The 17936-nt window shown below is 38.0% G+C and overlaps 1 pseudogene; it reads right to left on the reverse strand.

Annotated features, from left to right (window-relative positions):
- Window positions 1-9351: 9351 nt before the first annotated feature.
- On the reverse strand, window positions 9352-11632 carry LOC111018888 (chitinase 1 pseudogene; annotated as a pseudogene).
- Window positions 11633-17936: the final 6304 nt, after the last annotated feature.

Consider the following 17936-nt stretch of genomic DNA (forward strand, 5'->3'; position numbering starts at 1 on the left):
TGCGAAAATTGAGGAATTAAACATAAAATGACAAGAATTCATGGAAAATTTAAAGAAAGTGAGTGAGAAGATTCAACTTGAGTTAAATAGCATTAGTATACGTCGTAGGATGAATCTTTCGCAAGATAACTCTGTTTCCGAGTCTTTAGAACTGTCTATCCCTCCCCCTTTCCACTACTGTTGCTGTGCATGTTGATGGTCAAGAACAGGTTAGTGGGGATTCAAGACACGACCCGGAGCCCTTGGAGCATTCAGATTCAGCCACGGTCAAAATTTAGTGCCAAATTGCGCCTGACGCAATTATGGATGAGACTCAACCGGCCACTCTACAAGGTATTTTGTCTCCATCTTTTCCAGATCCTATCTTGACTAAAAAGCCCCTAGTTTTTTATGATTCAGAACAGGAAAGGACAACGCCGAAAATTGCCAAAATTTTCGTGGCGTTGAACGATGTAAGGGGAGAGGATCCATTAGAGGATGATGGAAATAGTGGGGCAGCGAAAGGACAATTGAATGTTGATGGAGAGGATGAAGATCTTGGAGAATTACCTTAAGAAGTGCATGGAGATGAGTTTGAAGAGGAAGTAGAAAATGACGATATCTCACAATATGAAGTGAGAGTATAAACTCCAGTGCACGAATCTCAGCAAGATGATGAAGAGCCCCCTGCACAAGAGCAAGAAGGAACATCCAGTCCTGTGGATGTCCCTAGTGAGGCCATAGAGGAATCATCTTCCTCTTCTTCACAAGGTAAGACCCCTTCTTTGTCGAGTTTGAATGTTTCTTACCCAAACTTTGTTGCTACTGAAGAGACTTCAGATGAGGAGGTGAGCTTAACCGAAGTGGTGAAGAAAACACAAAAGAAGAAAAAAGTGGCAGAAGGCACAATTTCTAGGCCTAGAACCCAAGCCGCTTAGCACGTTTGGTCGTCCAAAAAGAAGCCGAGACTGCTCCATCTAAAAAAGCCAATAGGGCTAGGGTGCAAAGAGGGGCAGAAGAGCCACTTGAGGAGGCCAATGAAGAGGAGCCTGATTCTACCGAACAAACACCATCAAGAGTAAAAAAGGTGAGATTGGAGGTGGGGAGGCCAAACTTCACAGCACGTGAAATTCTACTTGAGAGGGCTTTGATGAAGCACAAGAGCCCATGCCGGAATATGTTAGGAGAAGGCTTGTGGAGAATGGTTGGGAGTCGTTATTTGCCTCAACTACGAGTGTATTCGAGGCCTTAGTCAAGGAGTTTTATGCTGCCATCAATCCCAACCGAGGGGATGTATTGAGAGTACGGGGTAAAGTGGTAAAATTCTCGCCTTCCATTATTAATACTCACTATGGTTTGTTGGATGTCTTTAATGCCATAGGTAATGAGATTTTGGTGCATCCATCGAACGAGCAAGTGGAGGAGGCGCGTAGGCTTATTTGTAGACCACATAAGACATGGACCGTCTCAACCACGGGGAAGCTTTCCATAAAGCCCCTCGACATCAATGAGCAAACGATGGTTTGGACATATGTGGTGAAGAATCAGTTGATCCCCACTTCTCACGATTCCTCCATTAAGCGCAATAGGGCTATGATGGTGTACATTCTCATGAAGGGCATTGAGTTCAACTTTGGGGAACTCATAAGGAACGAGATTCAGAGTTGTTCGGAGAAAATGGTAGGTCCTCTTGTTTTTCTTGGACTAATAACTGAGTTATGCTTGCAAGCGGGAGTAGAGGCTGATGATGCGAATGTAGTGACTCCCAAGAAGCCGGTAACATCCCTAAGAAGAGCTCGAGGGTATTCCTTTGTTCGAGAGGAAGATTCTCCCATTACCGCTGCGAAGCCCGAGACCCGAAGAGTGGTGACTAGGGAGCAATATGATGAGCTTAAGCATAAGTACGAGCTTCTTTTGGTTACTCAATGTACCACTTGTGCTTTCCTCAAGAAGATATATGGTGATGAAGCACCTTCATTCCCCGATAAGCTTGCAGCCGACTTACCATCTTCTTCCAGTCTTTCTACGGATTCCATCGACGATGAGTCTTCCAATGATGAATAGGGGAGTATCTCCCTCTCTTTGTTTTGATATTTTGATCTTGATTTTGTATGTTAGGTTGTGTAGTTTAGATTGTTTAGATTAGTTTGCATATTAGTTTGTGTAGGTTGTTTTTGTTCTTTTATTTTGCATCATAGGTTGTTTAAGCTTAGTTTTTGTTTTAGGTTAGTTGTTGGGATGTTGTGCTGTTAAGAAGGTATATATGTTGTGTTTTTGCATACGTTTAAAGTTCAAGCTTGCATGCTTCCTTGTTCTAGCTACTAGCTTGTCTTTAGCTTCTTCAATGCATCTTTTCTAACCTCTCAACATGTTCATCTTTTTCATGAATTGTTTTCCTTTGTTCTTTGTTTTTGTATCATGTCGATGAGGATTCTTAAGGGCATGAATAGGTTAGATTCCCTAGTTTTATGATCAAGCCATGAGTTATTTCCCATGTTTTTTGTTTTGGTTATAAAACTGTGTTATGCTTATTTTTGTTTTGAAACCTTAACTTTTTCATTGCTTTGGAAGTCCTTGTCCTTTTTGTGCCAAAATTTTGCATCTCTCAAAATTTCTTTACCCAGTGAGGACATTGTTTCCCTTAAGTTTGGGGGGGACGGTGTGTGTCTTTTTGTTTTAAGAAAGAAAATGCATTTTATGTTTTGAAAAAAGAGTTAACAAGAAAATGCAAGCAATAAAAAATAGTCTTATGCAAAAAGAGTCATATGCAAGATTTTTTTTTTTTTTTGAAAGAAAGAGTATGAAAAAGAGTCATAAAAGAAGAAAAGCAAGTCGGAAAAGAGTCTTGAGAGAAAATAAGAGTGGGAGAAACAAAAGAAAAAGTGAGTAAGAAAAGAGTGGTAAGAAACATGAGAGGAAAGAAAACGCACTTATTTTCGCGAGTCCCATTATAGACATTCATTTTCTTTAAATGGGTGGCGTTAGCATCTTGGAGGGTGGTAGCCTACGTATTAAGGTGACTTCGTGAAAACCATTGTCGAGATCATTTTATGCCGGGTTGCTACCTAACAAGTTTCTATAAGTGGTTGTGGTTTGAAACCGATGTTAGTCTGTTGAGAACCTCAGGGGCTAGTAGACGGTCCACTTGATGTTAAAATTTTTGAATCAAAAAAGAAGTGTGCATATTCCATGGTTTTGTAAAAGAGTTTTGTGTTTTAGAAAAGAAGAAGATTTAGAATCGTTTTTACTTTTCAAAACAAAGGATGATTTATGGTTCGTTGGCTTGAAAGTAAAGTTAGGACGTTTAGCTTGTGGAGCCTTTCCTGAGACTTATATGACTCATTTACTTAGAACATTTGGATTGTTGATCATTCATATTTCTAGCATGTTGATTGTTTTAGATTTGTTGTTGTTTTTGCTTGAGGACAAGCAACTAGCTAAGTTTGGGGGTGTGTTAGAGTTGACTTTTTATTCCAGAAACATGTGTCGGTAGTCTTGTTTGACCACATTTTTTACCCCTTTCCCATCATTATTTGCCAAAAAGGACCACATATCCTTTTTAGGGTACTTTAGGTTGTCTCGAATTTTAGGATAGATTATTTCTGAGATAAATCAAACATGCATAGATTATTTCTGCATAAAAGTTAAACAATGGTACTTTAGGATAAATATGAGATAAATCCGGTCAAAGTTGAAAGAAAATAACATAATTCTGTTTTTGCATAATTGCACGCGACGCATTTTTGGAGGACAAAATGTAAAAATGCAAGTTTTGATTAATGAAGGGCAAGGAGGACATTGCCCACATGTTCAAACCGTGAGTCCAAGTCCAAGTGAGGTGGTTAGGTGAATCTCAACCATTTTCTACCTAAAATAGAGGGGAGTTTCAACCAACCTAGGGTGCTATAAAAGGAAGTCATCCCTCCATCAACAAATCATCCCTTCCAAACTTCATTTCATCTTCTTTTAGATGCTTTCTAGTTGTAGAACACGTTTTTAGGGTTTATGTTTTGTTCTAGTTGTTCATTTCTTTGTTTTTCATGCTTTTACCTTTTGTATTGTCTATAATTCAAGTTCTTACTTTCGTTCCTCGTTCATTCTGTTATTTTAAAGTTCTTTAGCGAGTTTCAACTCCCCTCACGCTCGAGAGAGAATAGGGTCAAGCTAGAACTCCTTGTACGACTTATTTAGTCATTTAAATTCAATGAAAAATACTTTCTTTATGTTTTCGTGCATTTACGTTCATTTAATCATGTTCTAAATTAGTTATCAACCTCCTTGTGGAATGCCTTAGTCAAATGATTTGATTTTCAACACGCTCGGGATTTTTGCCAGATTGCGCCTGGCACTTTTTTGGGTTGGTTTCTAAAAACTTCTCTTTACGTCTTTTTTCGATTTGGCCAGTGGGAACTTGATTTATTCACCAAAGTCCAACCTTGGGACATGTGAGTTAGGTAAAATAATAGGAAACCAATATGGGACGTGACTTAGGAATAAGGCCATAAAACATGTCATAGGCATAGGCCCTCTGACCCATAATGCAAATGAGTTGGTAGACATTCTCTAGGATTGTAATCACACATAGGAATATGATTTTAGGTTACCCTAGCCTCTGTAGCAACCAAAAGCGGTCGTGAAAGAGTAGAACTCAAATCCCAAGAAAAGCCAGGAATTGCGTCTGGTGCTTTTTCCCAACATAGTGTGTTTTCCATGTTTTGCATCAAAACTAAGGTAGGAGACAAGGAGGTTGAGTTTCATTAAATTGCTTGTTAGTTAAAACCCCAAACGACAACATTTCACCACTATTTTCTTCCTAAACTGTTTTGAAAAGCAACAAGTCCCTGAGGATTTGACCTTGGATTACTTCTGAGTATTACTTGTGACTGTGTGCACTTGCACGAGTCTCTAATCTTTTTAAAGGTAGAGAAAGTCCCAACATGGCACCAACAAAACTCTTATGCGATAATATGTTAACAATTGCAATGACCAAGAATCTTGTCTTTTATGCTTAATCCAAGCTACATATTAAGCTACGTCATCACTATATCAAAGATTTGACAAACACAAAGAAAGAAAAATTTTTGGAGTTCATAAAGACCAATGATCAACCAACAGATATGTTCACCCAAGCCGTTACTGTTGGGTGTGTTGCCCTAAACTCATAGTTTTTTAATGATGTAAAAACAAATTTATATTCAATAAAGTTTTATTCAATCAATTTGTTGTTGAATTCATAGCAATTAGTTGTCCAAATCCAATAAACTAAACATCCAAGGTTATTATCATGTAATCGGACAGTATATATACTCGGTATATATTTGATATACCCTTGATATACAAGTAGATAGTGTCCCAAGAATAACCTAAAGGGTCTCTAGTATATGGATAAGGCTGGGTACCTTATCTTGGCAACACTATGGATACGGTCCACTTTGTAAATGTTACAGACGACCCGATTCAGGTCGTTCATGTGGAGACATGCGGTGGGGATATCCTATACAATGAGTTTGTATACGATCGGACCGTGAAATAGTCAATCTTTAGATGTAACTTCGTTGACTAACAGATTGCTATTTCATAGGATGACCAGACAACTCATTCTCAATCCTGACTGAATTATGGACTCCTGCTCGTGAGGGCTCGTCCTTTGATCTGTATGGGTGAGAGTGACCCGAGTCACCGACTCAACATTCCTACTATTTTGGGGACGAGACCGAGTGGAGAGTTAGAAACATAACTTCACGAGATGGAATTCACTCCTCCCCGACTTTCGGGGAGTAGATGACTGTTCTCTTAAATGCTAACTCCGGGACTTGAACAAGGGGCCCCACCCTCTCACTAGCCCGAGAGGGACTTCCGGTTATTGGTCAGACCATAATCGGGTAGTTCATTAGAGGTGTAGTGGTATTTAAGTAGTAAGATGAAACTCAAGGGTAAAACGGTAATTTGACCTAACTTGAGTTACGAGCATTCGTGAAGGATTGACTTGTCATTAATGGTTGTATATCCGTGGACAAGAAAATATTATGCAATGAGAAGAGTGCAACTGCGGGTCTTTAGTGGAGTGACCCGTAGTTAACGAATGTTGATTAACTCGGTTAATGAGTTTGACCGATTAATCTTGTATCGTTGGAGCTTCTGATCTACAGGTCCATTAGGTCCCCTTGCTAGCTCACAACGGGTAAAACGAGGATCAAGTTTTTGGAAGAACTTGAAATGTTCAAATTGCTTAATGGATTATATGTATGTATATTGATACATTATAATATATGGTTAATTCTAAATTGAACCTATATATTATGAGAGAAATTATTTGAATGAGATTCAAATAAATAAAATTTAATAGGAATGTGATCCATATTAAAACTATAGTTTAAATATAATGTGCATAAGAGGTACACTACAACTATATGTTATACGAAAGAAATGTTTTAGAATATGATTCTATTTTGGTAATAAATAATTAAGTGTTAATTATTTATTTGATTAATGTGTGTATATATATATATATATATATATAATTGTTAATTAGATTAATAATTAATTATATTTATATATATATATATAAATTATTAATTAATTAATATTAATATTAATTTAATTCAAAGAAAAAAATAAAAATAAAACTCGAAATTTGCCTGAGAGTGGGCAGTTGCATTGGACATGGGGTTAATTATAGAGTAGTTCTGTAATTTTGAAGTGACTCTCTCTGCATTTCTTTCACACAAGTAACTCTCTCAAGATGGTTGTCTCGAATTTTCCTTTTTTGGCTTCCAAATCAACTTGCTCCCACAAGCAAGATCTGTTGAGTTTGTAAGGTGATTTCAAACAAAGTCCCACATTGGTTAGGAAAGGGAATGATCATGGGTATATAAGAGAGAACAATTATCTCCATTGGTATGAGATCTTTTGGGTGGAACCAAAAGCAAAGTCGTGAGGGCTATGCCCAAACGGACAATATCATACAATTGTGGAGATATTCGGGGTACCACTCAATCGAAGAAGTGTTTTTCTCTCCTTTCCAAGTTTTCTCCAACTTTCTTTTATTGCCTCCAACATAAGACATGCTGTGTCTTCATAACAAGAAACACTGCAAAAAGCAATCTGATTAAGAAGCTCATGGGTCTTTCAAAAAACTTGAAGCAGCCAACAAAAGCAAAGTTCAAACATGGCACCACAATGACCCATCAAAAAGATTCCACAAAAGTATGATAAGCAAAGAAATAAAAATAATAAAGAAAGAAAGGATAGCTCAATTAAGAAGCTCATGGGTGTTTCAAAAAACTTGAAGCTCTATTCCATCATTTTTCTGTTTCTTTCTTTTTCTCTTCCTCTTCTTTTTATGAAATTTTGTTGTTTTGGTGTTGAAGGTTCTCGAAATTACTTGATTCAGATTGCAATTCCCGCTCATTAAACTACTTTCTTTGCTAGTAAATGACCGTTTATTTCCCATCCCCAGGTTTTGGAACATCCTCAACTTCACTTTATTTCTTGACATGCTTAGCTAAAATTGCATTTTTTGAGCCATTGTTGCAACATTTTTGTTCACTTGTTCAATCCCAGTTGAAATTACAACACTAATAACATAACATTATTCTACGTTATCAAAGGAACACATTGTATTGAATACATTAAATGTTACCTTTTCATCATTCATTCACTTGGTAAGCTCCTCTTTATCTACATTAATAAACTGACGTTCTCGTCAAAGTGAGCATAGTTCAACGGTAATTGACATATATTTCCAATCAAGAGGTTGTGGGTTCGATCCCCCACCCCCACATTTGTTAGTTGTACTAAAAAGAATAAGAAAAGTACGTTCTCCAAGTAGCTAGAAATTAGCTAATCAAAATTTATTCACTTGAACAAGACATCTTCAATTTTTCCTTCAGAATGAGTATCGAATCAATTTGCTAGCTGAACAGTAACTCTAGTATATGCCTTGCTTATCCAATTCCTAACCTTTTAAACACATACAAAAGCATCAAGTTGGTGGTTGCCATCAAGTCAAATAGAGTCCTTCCACAACAGGTTGTACCAATAGATAATGGGATAGTGAAGATTCTAGGATCCTTCGATTTAGGAGAAAGTTTGATTGGTAGGATTGCACTGCAATCTTTTGTGAGAGCCACTGTTTCAAATTCTCCCGTTTTTTTTGGTCAATATATATTTCATGAACTTTACATAGTTAAGCATTTGTTGCATTTGTTTCAAGGCCTCGACAAGGGGAATATTAATATGTAATCCCTTCAAAATGTCAAAAAACTTGTCGAATTGTTTATCTCGTTCCTTTTTTCTGAAAACGTGGAAGAAAAGGAGGTGGTGGTCTCAAATTCACCTATTCTACTATCTGTTGCTGTGGCGATGCTGAAGCATTACTTTGTTTTGCACATTATGCTGTGGTGATGCCAGCATTATTCTGTTCACCATTAACTGTTGCACCATTTCCACTTTCCTCCTTCTAGTGGATTGAAGTGAATTACCTTAAAAGATACATCAAATCACAGGTTTATATATGGTATATCATTGGTATATAAGGTATATAATGTTTGGCCTTCATGTTCACTAAAGGTATATTGGGCTTTTCCTTTCTTCGGCATGGGTTTGACCTTAAGATTTTGGTTTTTTTTTTTTAAATTTAAAAGTGGTCGCTACTTTTGCAAATTACTATTAATGTTTTACTAATTTTGCAAGCGCTCCAAAATAAAACATATGTATTAGAAACTTATATTACAAATTTAAAAAATGATAATAAAAAGAAGGAGGGCGAGCATACCTTTCCTCGTTCTTGCTCCGTCCCTAGTTAGGATCTAGTGGAAATCCCATAGTTTTACTCCCATACCTAGTCAAAATTAGGGGTTCCTCCATCCAATCAGGGTGGGACCTGAACCAACGAACTTTTTTTGTCATCTATAAAATTCAGACTTATTAGACTCAAAATTGAAATTGAGGGTCCTATTAAATACAGGATTCAATTTTATGTCGTATTGATCAGTTAATTTTAGAAAATGTTAAATTGTCAGTGACCATTAGACAAAAAATTGAATGTTTAAGAACCTATTAAACACTCTTAAAGTTCATAGACCTACTAGGTACGAAAGGTAAAGTTTAATCTAGCAAACTTCACTTTATAAAGTTTAGAGACTTGTTAGACACAAGACTTATAAGTTGATGACCTGGACTTATAATTTAACTCTAAAATTGTTAAAAAAAATATTAATAAATAAAGTACGATGTCAAATATTTGCGTTATGTTTAATTTGATGATGAAATATACAATAACTAGTTAAACAAAAAAATATATTATGGAAATAGAATCACATAACACATTGTTCAATCACTTGATATATAATATTAACCACCAAATTAAAATCATGCAGTAGTGGAGTTGAGCAAGAACTCTTGAGCTTTCCTCTCAAAATGGAAGCCATTGGACAATGAAGCATCAGCAGAGAAGATCATAACTCCATTAACATCAAACCCATTTTTGTTCAACAAACTCAAAGCTTCAAAAAAAGCATCCCCTTGAATCCCTCTCCCATTCACTTCATAGCTTGGCAGCACTTTCCCCCCACCAAATTGCTCAGTTCTAATGTCAAACCTCTTCAAATATGCAGCTGCACTTGTCACTCTATCAGTATAAAACTGGTAGTTAACGAAATCAATCACCTCTCCATACCTTTTGAAGAGCTCCAAGTAAGGCGAAACCGTGGAGTAGAACGGTGCAATGGTTGCAACCGAGATGACACTCTGGTTCTTCAGTAAGGTTATGAGCTCGCCGATGCAGAAGGCGAAACTCGAGCTGCCTTCTGGGAAGTTTTCATAGTCGATGTCGATGCCGTCGAGGTGGTACTCGGTGGCGAGGGCCTGGAGAGAGGAGAAGGCGTTGGAGATCCAGAGATTAGGGTTTGGAGGGTTGCGCCAACGGAGGACAATGTTGTCAAGGCTCCACCCGGAGAGGCTGGCTAGGGCTTTCACATTTGGGTGTTCGGCTTTGATGGCGACGACCGAGTCTGCAGTCAAGGAGGGCTCCCAATATGGGGAGAATTTCCCATTTTGAGGATTAGCTGAGGGATCTGCGTCGATGGCGAAACTGAGGATGAAATGGAAATCGATGTCGTTTGAGATCGGTACTGAGTCGAAGGTGATTGGAATCCCCGTCGCTCCGATGTACTCCATCATCACCTTCTTCCCATCTGCATTTTGGGGCTAAAGATTAGTAGAAATATTTGTCACTTTTATAGTCATTGTTACCTAAGATTTAAAGAACCAAGAATGAGAGTTGGCATGCAAGTAGAAATCAAAAAACTTAATTATGAACTAAATCAACTTAGTAGAAATTTAAAATCGAAACTATTTATGGATCAATTTTTTTTCGGTTAGAGTTGAGATTTGGGATTGTAATTTAATTTCTATTTAGTATTATCTATGATAAAAACGGTCAATTTTAACGTCGATCTTGATTAAATGGTAACTCCACACAATTTTGATCATAATTAATAGGATCAATAGATGATATAATAAAATATAAACTAGAATTCTAGTCTTTATAGTTTTCTAGGTTTAATTAACATATGGATGGAAACATGTGCTTTTCTTTTATTTTCTTCATTGTGATCCACACAATTTTATCGAGGTTTTAGTACATTTTGATTTCTCCTCATTGCTCATGATCTAATTAAAATATTAATGAAAAATCAATGTAGTTATTTAATTTAGAGGTTGAACTTCCACTTATTTTGTAGTGAAAACTAAAATTATATCCCTAACAATGTGAGAGATTAATTAGTACTAAAAAAAAACAGGACCAATAACGCATCAAACTGCTAACATTAGCATAATTCAGCCGTTAAAATATATGTATTCATTCCCTTCCAGATTAGAGGTTCAAATCTTCATACCCTACATGTATCATCATGTAACTCTTTTTCTTGTTTAATAATAGGAGTGAAATTCATTCTTATAACCTAAAGTCGATTTTAACATTAAACGTCGAAGTTTGATTGATTTATACATGAAACTTGAGTAAAGGAGTGAAATTAATATCTCCTCAACTTTTTTAAGTACAAATGTGAGGTGTGGGTTTAGACCCATGACCTCTAGGTCCCAGAGATAAGTACTAATTACTGTTGAACTATATTAGATTTGACAATATCTTATCAAAATTAGTTAAATTAAAAAAATTACATAAAAATGATCAAAATTCAATCAACAAAACATTCAAGTCGTCAGAATGTCAAAATCCAATTATGAAAAAACCACCAACCCAACCATATTGAAAAAACCGCTGAAATTCAAAATAAAATGACCAAATTACCTGACTTCTTAAAAAATGCTCATCCCTAATAACAAATTTTCAAAAAAGAAAAAACTTAACTAACTGAGAATCAATTCCCTACCTATTCAAGTTTGGTGTCCAATTTAACAAAATTAAAAGTTATTTACTGCAAAAAGTACATAGGTAAAAATTGAATTTTCTCCAAAATTATAAAAAAAATACTAAATTGGAACAAAGGATATACATACATATATATAAAAAAAAAAAAAAAGCTCTTAAATATTGAATAAATCATTGATGGAACTGTAAATATTACTTACTGCAGAAATTATGGAAGCAGAGAAGTGAAGATGCAGTGATGAAGAGGAAAAATTGAAGCCGCTGAAATCTGATCATCATTTTTCCGTTGAATAATATGATGGAAGAACACCAAATTTTTAAGTGAGAATTTATATAAAGATTGGTGGGTTGCCGGCCAAAGTTATTTTTTATCGAAGCCGGCAAAAAGAAAAATACACAAGAAACAGTCTTTGAAATCTACCAAGTCAATGCTGCATTTCAAACAATGTTTTTTTTTTCCTTTTCTACATATATATATATGTATATGTATTTTTTGGTGTTATTTTCTATGTGTTTGCTTTGTAAATGATGTTATTTTTCAATTTCCATAATGACAAAAATCGGTTTTCATATTTGATTTTAGTATAACTTTTGTAAGTTGGATGAAGGACAATTTGAGAAGAAAAGAAGCAAAATATTATCAATACGTTTAGGTGATAAAAATCGATGCGACACGTGTGGACCAATAAAAGCTACCTCAATTATAAGAGATAGCTCGACCATAAGAAATAGCTCGACCATGAGAGGTACCTCTACCTCGGCCATAAACTACTTCATCCTTGATTCATAGTTCTGCCAAAAGGATATAGTTCGAGCAACAAAGATGAGCTATATCACAAAATCACCCAACCATCTTTTCACTAACATGTCGTGATTTATGGGACCGTCGTAACTGTTCCTCAACCGCTGTCGGAAGCTTAAAACCTATAAATAGAGTCGACTACCTCACTTTTTAGGTGCGCAAAACAATAGTCTCTCCTGAATATTAATCGGATTGTATACTGACTAGAGAGTCGGAGTGCTAACTCTATCTTACAGTCGTACATTAGTAAAATACATATACGATGAGTCGTCAACATGGTTGAGAGATATATTGGACGATTGGGTTAGGATGAATGAGTTAGTGGATGAGTGGACTAAGCGTTGAATTGTTGTACGAGTTGTTTTTTGTAGTGATAGTTTCCAGGCAAATCCATTATATGCGGAAAAAAAAAGAGATAAAAGAAATCCAAATGTTTTCCATAAGTATATCTAGAGCTTGTTAAAAAAAAGGTTAAAGAAATAAACGGTGACATAATAGTGTCAGTTTATTTGATTATTATGACATAAATTCTCTACCAGATCCTTCCACAACCAATATTTCATAAATGTTATTGTTTGGAATATCTACAATTATAGATTTAGAGATTTCGAAGAAGTGTTTTTGTTCCCAAAATACATCTCCTACTATACATTTATCATGAGATTTTAATTTAAAATAAATACACTGATAGCCAAAACGAGCATAGCTTAGCGATAATTGACATATATTTTCAGAAGTTGTGAGTTCGATATCTCACCCCTCATGTTGTACTAAAAAAATAATGTAGTTGTGAGTTCGATCTCCCACTCCTCATGTTGTATTCAAAAAATAAAATAGGTACATTAGTACCTATAGGATGGAGTCGTTTGAGAACTTTACAAATTTGTCTTCTTAAATATATATTTAGTAAACATAAAGAATCAAAAATCAAATTTACAAAACCAAAATCTTGGGACATTTACCGCAAATATTACTAAATAAACTCAATATTTTAAATCCCTCGATTACAGGAAAGGATATCTTCTCATTCTATTCTCTTTTTTTGAGAGGAAGTGTAATGGCCCGAGTCCCTCAGGTTAGTTAGTCTCGAATCAGTAGATTTTCATTTAATTTTAAATTAAACTTTAATTAAATTTATATATATATCGGGTTCCGCGTGATTGGTTTTATCTTAAGTTGGGATGGGTTTCTTTTTCTCTTGGGCTTGGTTATGTTGGGCTTTTATTGGGTTGGTTTGGTTTTAAAACAAAGGAAAAGAAAATTAATAAAGAGAAAAAAAAACACACTGTAACGCCCCGAGTCCTTCAGGTTAGTTAATCTCGAATCAGGAGATTTTTATGTTTTTTTTTTAAATTTAAACCTTAATTAAATTTATATTTATCGGGCTCTAAACTCTAATTAAACTTATATTTATCGGCTCCTTGTGGTTGGTTTTGTCTTAAGTTGGGATGGGCTTTTTTTGCTCTTGGGCTTGGTTATGCTGGGTTTTTTGGTTTGGTTTGGGTTTTTTTTAGAACAAAGGAAAAGTAAAAGAAAAGGGAAAAAGAAAGAAAACAAAAAGAAACCCTAGCCCAAGTTCTCTTTCTTTCTTCTCCTTCTTTCTTCTTACCCTAGCCGCCCCCGACTTCTTCTTCATTCCCAACCCCGCCGCCCCCTCCTCTCGTTTCCGGCAGCTCATCCGGCGCCTTCACGCAGCACCGGTGTTGCTAGTCCACTCCGAACGGAACGACGACAAATCCGGTGAGTAGCCCGTAGCAGCGGCGGCCGACGACAACCACGAGTGGGGGCGGCATCTGTAGCAGTCGCAGCGGCGGAGCGACTTCCCCGACGTCCCGACGATCTGCAGCAGCGGCGGCGCGTCCCCCGACGGCCTACAACGAACCAGCACCGCTCCTCCTCGCGGCGGCACACGGCGACGGGCCAGATCCGCGGCGAACCTCGACGACCTGCTGCTACGATCCGACGAACAGCAACTCCAGCGGCGGGATTTGTGCATTACAGCAGCGTTTAGGACGTTTGGAGGTGATCCACATCCGTTCGAAGCTCGATTTAGGCTACCCACACCTTGGCGAGCTAGATCTAGGTGACCCACACCTATACGAAGTCGGTTTTGGTGGTAATGAGTCATTTGAACCCTTTTAGAATTGATTTCGAAGGCTAAATGGTGTACGTAACTTGCTGTATTTTTCTGTTTTAGTGCTTAGGTGTGAGGTCGACGCAAAACTTAAGGGTGCGGTTGTGAGTAAGTAGACATGGGGCGTGCGCGTGTGTTAATGTGTGTTAAATGGTCTCTAATGTGCTGGTTTTGTGGCGTTTAATATTAATTTTGATACGTCATTGCGCTAAATAACTCTCGTCGTGTTAGTTGATATACTTGGATTAGTATGGGATATTTGTCGGTGAAAATGGTGAGATTTCTGCTTTGCTAAACTGTTGAGTACTGCTGTGGTAATGTTTGTTGCCTGGATATGCATGAATTGTTCGGTGTGTTTTGTGAGTTATTATACTTAGTAATGCTTGTTAAATAATGATGTTGGATATTAAGCATGATTGGGTTATTAACTCATTATTAGAAAGTTGTTTATGTTGTGGAAGCATGCTGAATTGTATTTGTGAGTTGAAAGATGCAGGGGTAGTGGCTTAAGAAAGTATATAGTAAGACTCTGGTGAGAGTTGGATTCTTGGAGGGAATGAATGAGTGAGTGTCAGGGCCTCGGGTATAAATGGTCGGGGGCTGATACGTCACTAATTGAGTATCGAGGCCTCGGGTAAAAACGGTCGAGGGTCGATACGAGGAGTCCTTTGGAAGGAAGGCTATTGGGGCCTTGGGTAAAAATGGTCAAGGGCCAATAGATGATGAAGTCATCGGGGCCTCGGGTAAAAATGGTCGAGGGCCGATGCAGCAGTGTCGGGGCACTGGGTAAAAATGGTCAGGGGCCAACTCTACACGAATGAGTTAACTGTGGAAGGCTAGGATAGCCGTGATAAGCGTAGAGGTACTTGAAATGTTAGGGAGACTAGAGGTTGGTAGTTAATGTGTTTCTGGTTGTGGTTGTCACCGGATTTTATAGAATGTGCCTACGTTTGAATGCTTAATGTGTTGAACAGCATAACTATGAATGTTTCATGATTTTTGTTGAGCATGATGTGTATGTGTTGTTGGTGAGGGCTACTTACGGAGTATATTTTATATACTCACCCCCCTCTACAATTATTGTTTCAGGTGAAGGACTCGTTGGCGACCATGGTGATGAGACGGAGGAGACATGATGAGCGAGGACCATAGGCTGCTTAGTCACTCTTGCTTAGCTTAAGTTATTAGTTAAGACCTTATGTTATGGTCAATAAACTATTTGTTCGTATTTGAATAATTGGGGGGTTCCCACTTGTTGCTAATTTTATTTCGGGATAGATGCCTATTTTAGTTTTCTTCCATTCCTTGAGTTTTGCCTAGTTTGAATAATAAAAATTGCCTCGTGAGGTGGTCCACGAATGTTGTTGATTGATATTCTATGAAATTGATTTATTGTTGAATTGATGAGAAGTGGAACTTGATTTTATATATTTGTTTGCATAGGCAGTTGGCATGACGTATTTGGGGTTAAGTTTAATTAGTTGGGTAGTTAACGTGACCTAGAAGTGTGTGGGAAATTCTGGGTCGTTACACACTAGGTTTCCATCTCTTTCTTCCTTCCCTTGCCCTAGCCGCTAACCACCTTATCTTCCTCTCTTCCTCCGGCGATCGGCGGTACCAGCGGCAACTCGACCACACGCGACGGCAGGCTCGACGGCAGGTCTTCTCGTTCCGGCGGCTTCGAGCAAACCCGTGAACGCCGTGTTGCAGCAGCCCTCCGACGATCGTCGGCGGCGTTCGTCTATCCCCGACGATCCCATAGCAGCGGCGGCCGGCGACCCACGACGTTCTAGCGGCTGCGAAATTCGTAGCAGGTGCAGCGGCGGACTGGAGTGTGGCGGCTATGTTTGGGTGTTTTTGGCGGCGTCTCGGAGTTTCAGTGATAACCCACAACCCGTGGAAGCGTGGTTTGGATGACCCAGACGTTGTTTTAGCGTTCAACAGGAGTATTTTTCCTCTGCTGCAACTCGTGGACAGCAGCGTTTCAGTGGCATTCGGGCTTACCCACATCCGTTCGAAGACCGATTTAGGCTACCCACACCTTGGCGAGCTACATCTAAGTTACCCACACCTTTACGAAGTCGATTTTGTTGTAATGAGTCATTTGAACCCTCTTATAATTGATTTCGAAGGCTGAATCGTATATGTAACTTGCTGTTTTTTCTGTTTTAGTGCCTAGGTGTGAGATCGACGCAAAAACTTAGGGGTGCGGTTGTGTGTAAGTAGACAAGGGGCGTGTGCGTGCGTTAATGTGTGCTAGTTGGTTTCTAATGTGCTGTTTTGTGATGTTTAATATTGATTTTGATACGCTATTGTGCTAGGTAACTCTCGTTTGTGTTAATCTGTGTACTTGGTGTAGTGTTGAATATTCGTCGGTGATAATGGTGGAATTTTGCCTTGCTAAATTGCTGAGAATTGTTGTGGGATGATGTGTGTTTACAAAAGATGCACGTTATAATAGAATTGTTGTGATTATGTTTTCTTATGATGTGAACGTGCTTGTACAGTTTATATAAATGTTCATTTATGATGCGAGCGTGCTGGTCTGAGTCATATTATTTTCTTATGAGATGTGGGGGTAATTGAAGCATATGTTCGGACCCTGTTCGCAGGCTAGGGGCTGATGTGGAGTTGGTTATGATAAGGAACGTTGGATTCTTGGGGAAAGTGAATGGGTGAGTGTCAGGGCCTCGGGTATAAATGGTCGGGGGCTGATACGTCACTAATTGAGTATCGAGGCCTCGGGTAAAAATGGTCGAGGGTCGATGCGAGGAGTCCTTTGGAAGAAAAACTATTGGGGCCTTGGGTAAAAATGGTCAAGGGCCGATAGATGGTGAAGTCATCGGGGCCTTGGGTAAACATGGTCGAGGGTCGATGCAGTAATGTCGGGGCTCTGAGTAAAAATGCTCAGGGGCCGACTCTACTCGAAAAAGTTAGTTTTGGAAAGCTAGGATAGCTGTGATAAGCGTAGAGGTGCTTGAGATGTTAGGGAGACTCGAGGTTGGTAACTAAATTGTCCATGGTTGTGGTTATCGCCGGATCTTATAGACCGTGTCTATGTTTTGATTGCATAATGTGATGAAGAGCATAACTATGAATGTTTCATGATTTTTGTTTGAGCATGATGTTTGTGTGTTGTTAGTGAGGGCTACTTACGGAGTATATTTTATATACTCACCCCCTCTACAATTATTGTTTCAGGCGGAGGATTCGTTGGCGACCATGGTGATGAAACGGAGGAGACATGACGAGCGAGGACCATAGGCTGCGTAGTTACTTTTGCTTAGCTTAGGTTTAGATGGTTAAGACTTTATGGTTTGGTCAATAAACTACTTGTTCTTATTTGAATAATTGGGAGGTTCCCACTCGTTGTCTACTTTATTGCGGAATAGGTGTTTATTTTAGTTTTCTTCCATTCATTGAGTTTGCCTAGTTGGAATAATGAAGTTGCCTCATGGGGTTGTCACGGATGATGTTTGATTGATATTCTATAGAGTTGATTCATTGGTAAATTGATGAGAGTTGAAGCTTTATTTTATATAATTATTTCACAGGGAGTTGTCATCTCGTGTTTGGAGTTAAGTTTAGACAGGTGGGTAGTTAACGTGACCTAGAAGTGTGTG

This window comes from Momordica charantia (assembly GCF_013281855.1).
Source record: "Momordica charantia cultivar OHB3-1 chromosome 2 unlocalized genomic scaffold, Mcharantia_2.0 BLBB01000002.1, whole genome shotgun sequence".
Lineage (NCBI taxonomy): Eukaryota > Viridiplantae > Streptophyta > Magnoliopsida > Cucurbitales > Cucurbitaceae > Momordica > Momordica charantia.